The 5,156-nt window shown below is 42.0% G+C and overlaps 1 non-coding gene across 1 annotated transcript; it reads right to left on the bottom strand.

Annotated features, from left to right (window-relative positions):
- Positions 1–4,743: 4,743 nt before the first annotated feature.
- LOC146891455 (U6 spliceosomal RNA) lies at positions 4,744–4,850 on the bottom strand. Its single transcript, XR_014997479.2, has one exon. It is a non-coding gene; the product is annotated as a U6 spliceosomal RNA (small nuclear RNA).
- Between the last annotated feature and the right edge of the window lie 306 nt (positions 4,851–5,156).

Below are 5,156 nucleotides of genomic sequence, written 5' to 3'. Positions count from 1 at the left end.
GTCCCAGAATACTCCCAGTCTCTTTGCTCCACCCCTACTTCCTGTCTGGCTTTCCCGCCTATACTGCCTGCCTGGCCAATCAGCGTTTTATTAAAATATGATTGACAGAATACAGACAATTCTCCCACACCATACATACATACATACACACATATGAATGACATGAAGCAGAAGAAAGACTAGGAAAAGGAAAAGACTAGTTGAAAGGAAAAGGAAGGGGCAGAGTGTGGAAGGGCATGGACTCTGGGTGAATATGGCCCCAATATGGGAAGTATTTGAGAATAAATAAATTTATGAAACCCAGTATTATATACAACAAACATACTCCAACAAAAATGGTTTGAATAAAATTTTATAAGTACATTTTGAATCTTGGGGCTAGCGTAAGTCATCTCCTTCCATGATAAAAACAAGAACAACTCCAAACTTGCATTAGATTTGTTCCTCACCAAGAAGGGACTCAACTTTCCAGGACTGAACCAAAGTCTCAGCCCCATATTTGTTGATTCTCAAGTCTATACCCAAAGTGACACACATAATTGTGATGATTAATCTTGTTGACATCTTGATGAATCAGGAATCAAATAAAAAATATGTCTCTGAATGGGTCTATAAGAACATCCCCAGGAAGGGCTAACTGAGGAGAGAAGCCCCTCTTGTAGAGTGGGTGGCATCTTCTAGTGGCAGTTGGATATAAGGAGGACTGAAGAAAAACCAGACTGCCTGCCATGCTTCACTTCTTGCTGAGTGTATGTCTGCCCTATTGTTGCTGCCTGTAAGCTCCGGTGGAGCTTTTCTTTTGTCCTGATCCCAAATACACACACAGAAGCTTATTTTCATTACAGAATGCTTGGCCTATAGCTCAGGCTCATTACTAAGTAGCTCTTACAACTTAACTCATTTCTATTAATCAATATTTTGCTACATGACTCGTGGTTTTACCTATCCTCTAGCATCTTGTTTCCCCAGAGGCTGGCTCATCTCTCCCTTCACTCCACCCTTCTTCTTCTCTGTTATTTTCAGTTTAGCTTTTCTGCCTAACCTTATTCTGCCTTGCTATAGGCCAAATCAGCTTTATCATTTACCAATGAGAGCAATACACATTCACTGCATACAGAAGGATTATCTCATAACAGCTACCATGATTATACCATCCCTTGCTGACATTAGAACCCAGATTCCTTGGCCTTCCAACATAGCCAAAGCTCAGTTGCTCTCCAAGAATCCTCCCAGCCTGCAGTACCATACTGGGACTGCTGAGGCATCCACTCACACCTACAGTCTTTCTAAATAAGGCAGCTTTGCCATCTACCAGTACAGCTGCTGTTGGCATGGGCTATAGAAAGCTCATAATGCCAAACAATGTATAAACTCGTCCCCAGTGCCAGGTTCTAACCCAACCTGAAGCCTGTTAGCTTTGTGTTTTTCCTCTTGCCTCAACAAACTCTTTAGGAGGTCACAAAAGAAAAGCGGCCTAATTCACGCTGTGTTTGGAAGCTCCTGGAATCTGAGAGTCTTGACATGAAGGTGGAGATTCCATTACCTGGGCTCCTGACCAACTTCAGTGAACTAATTCAAGCCTCTAGTCTCAGAAGCCTCCTTCTCAGGGAGCTGCACATGCTCTATTGTGCTGAGAAGTATTGCAAATCAACAAAAGGAAGGTTTCTGTACTTTTTGAATGTCTCGGTAGAAGTTCAATCTCGACACAGAAGGTCTGTGTGAACTGAGTTGACCCAGTCGCTTAGCTTTCTTACAGAAGACTCAACATTCCTAACATCTGCACCCCTAACCAAGCCACCCCACTTGCAATGGAACATCCTGCAAGATGGGTGACAAAGAGGAACAGGAAGTGATGACGCAGGGTGCTGTCTTCCCAGGGTTCAAAGCCAAGATTACAGGATTGAGCTGTTGACACTCTTTCCAGTATTCACACTGGAGCTCTGAGACCTGTCGCCATGCAGAGCTGAGTGGATATGAGCTTGGAGGACAGACATGGATGTGATTTAAACATGAGTCAACGGCTGTGGAGGCTCCAGGCAAACCTGCTTCTCTTCTACCAGGAATCTTGTATAATGCTACCGTTTTACTGAAATGAAATGTTGAATAGTTCAGAAATGGAGAGCCAATGACATTAGGATTCAGTGATGAGGCTAGTCTACTGAAGCCTGCTGGGGGAACCCTAAAGTTGTTAGAGCAGTCAGCCCGGGGAGGATAGGCATTTCCCCACTTCTTGGTCTGGAGTACAAAGTGATTAAATAGCGAGTCTTCAAGTTACCCTTACCCACACTTCCAGATGGATGTTTGCTATACCGTATAGCAAATGTGCAATTCAAGATAAATTTCTCTTCATGGCCCAACAAAAAGGGGCCGTTTATCCTGTGGAGAGGTTTGAAATGTCCCTTCTACTGGCTTGAAAAAGAGGGAAGGACACCAAAGCTACAGAGATAGGACAGCCATTCAAGAGAACAGAGAACCTCAACCTGCAGGAACAGATAGAAGATGCCCCTGCCACTTACTCCATCCGTGTAAGCAGAAGTCTGTAGAATTTCACTAAGAAACTGGTGTGGGTGAAATTGAGAAGTACAAATTCACAGTCTTTGAAGACATTACTTTCAAAACATTGTGGGTTCAGAATCAAGAATTAAGTAATAAAGATACCAGAAAGGGTAAAAAAAAAAAAAAAGTAAACTTCTAGCATAAGATGGTACAGGGTATGTTCTTGTGATCAAAGATAATTCCTAACACAAAAGGAGAGAAAAGTAATCCAGACTAGTAATATGTCACCAGAATCCTAATAGGAAGGCACTGAAAATTGAGTTCAGAATTGGTCGTCTTTATTTTAGAACACATTGATACTTTATAAAGTTTTAATTAGAGTGTCAGAATTTAGCTATTTGGAATAAAACTATTTGTATCTTAATTTAAAAACCAATTAAACAGTACAGCTAAGTATCGTAAGGTGGAGAGGGACATTTCTACATAGTGTAATTAAGTGTTGGTGTGTAGTCAGGATGGGCTAGGCTGAATAAGCAATCTTCAGAACAGAATGTATCCTAATAAGATTTATTTCTGCTTCTGTGTGGTTAAACAAATATGGAAGCTTAGACATCACCGACAGGCCATGCCCTGGGAGACAGTGGTGGATAGCTCATGACTGTGTCTTACGTGTCTGCAGCTTAACACACATCCCACCAGAAATCCATTAAGGATTAGGTGCATGATCTATTAAACATTCATAAGATAACATATGGGCCTTGGAGATAGTTCTTAAAGTCATCAAAGGTGACCAGATGCAACCCTTATGAGCAACCCCAGACAGAACAGCCAAAATAACATGAAATACTTGGAAATGAACGACCACAAGCTCCATTAATTCTCTGCATCTGTTTAGGTAGAAGCAATTAGAAGATCTTGGCCCTGAGTGAGCTATTTATTTTGTGTTTATTTAAACTGACCATTAACAATATTAATGTTTAATACATAAAACTAATATTTATGGTGCAAACATACCAACAATAAAATAAACTAAAACTAGACTAGAGCTGGAGGGATGGCTCAGTTGTTAAGAGTTTTTGTAGCTTTTGCAGAGTACGGGGTTCTGTTTTCAGCTCCTACATCAGGTGGTCCATGACAGCCTGTAACTCCAGCATTAGAGGATCTGACACTTTTGTCTGGCCTCTTTGAGCACGTGTACACACACACACACACACACACACACAGAGAGGGGGGGGCATACTTCTAAAGAAATTGAAATGAAGAGTTAGCTGTGTACAACATCCAGGGCAGCATTAGTCACCACATCCAGACACTGAATCAAGACACAAGTGAACAGATGAAGGAACCATGAGATATCTACAGTAAGATGCTACCCAACCTTAGAAAGGCAGGAATTCAGTGTCTGTGCTAACATGGTGAACTCCCCAGAACATTTGTCAAAGTAGATAAACCAGACTGAGAAAGACAGGTGCCACCTGATCTCATGCAAACACGAAATCTGCCGACTCAGATTTGTGGAAGGAAAGAGGAAAACGTGGGTGGCGCAGGCCGTGGGACGGAGGTAAGAACTGAGAAAGCTGACCACTGGTACAACGTTCACTAGGAAAGCCGTGTTCAAGACCCACTATGCAGAATATCGACTGTAATGAAGCAAATAATACATATTTCAAGTTTGCTAAAAGAGTACATGTAAAATGTCCTTATCACACAAAAGTGTATGAGGTGAGGTACAAATTAACAAACTTGACCTATTCTTAAATGCAAACACATTTAAAAATAAATTCCCATAATTGTTATTCAATTAAATTTTTTTAAAAGACCTATGATTTTCAAAATAACCAAAACATTTTCTCAAAACGCTTTCTTTCTCATTAGAGAATCTTCTTGCATTTTGTTGTTTGAATTGAGGTCTCTATGTAGTCCAGGCTGGTCTTGAACTCCTATGTTCGAGCCACCTTCCTGCTTCAGCCTCCACAGTGCTGGGACTGCAGGCGTGGTTGTGGCTCACAGCTTTTGAGCAGATGGTCAATGAGAATAGCTACAAGTTCAGACAGTGGGAAAGAAGGGGTAAACACATGTACGCGAGCAGTCTTCCTTCCTCCTCTGACACAAAGGTACCTATTTTCTGCCTCAGTGGCAAGCAACGTCACTTGTTATTCACGTGTGTACCTTTCCAGAGAGGTTTTTCAGATACAAAAGCAGTTTGGGTCTGGAAAAAAAGAAGACATAATCTTTCCCCCGTTTTTCAAAACTATAAAATGTGTCCCAGTTTTGTGTATCTCCTCTGCTCGGAGGCCATGCTAAATTTCTCCATGTTGATCTGATTTTAATATATGTGCTGCCAAAGTCAGCATTTTCTCCTGCTTTTGTACAAATGACGCTGCCGTAGTCACTGTTCTGCTGCTGTGAAGAGACACCACGACCAAGGCAACTCATGATAAAAAGCATTTAACTGGGGCTTGTTTACAGTTTCGAGAGGCAGCCCATAATCATCATGGTGGGGAGCATGGCAGCTTACAGGCTGACATGGTGCTGAAGAAGTAGCTGCGAGCTACATCCTGATCCCTAGGCAGAGAGAGAGAGAGAGAGAGAGAGAGAGAGAGAGAGAGAGAGAGAGAGAGAGAGAAACAGAGAGAGAGAGAGGAGGAGGAGGAGGCGGA

Source organism: Myodes glareolus, chromosome 16, assembly GCF_982192425.1.
Source record: "Myodes glareolus chromosome 16, mMyoGla1.1, whole genome shotgun sequence".
Lineage (NCBI taxonomy): Eukaryota > Metazoa > Chordata > Mammalia > Rodentia > Cricetidae > Myodes > Myodes glareolus.
The sequence above is the reverse complement of the archived record's forward strand: the minus strand, read 5'-3'. Positions and strand labels throughout refer to the sequence as shown.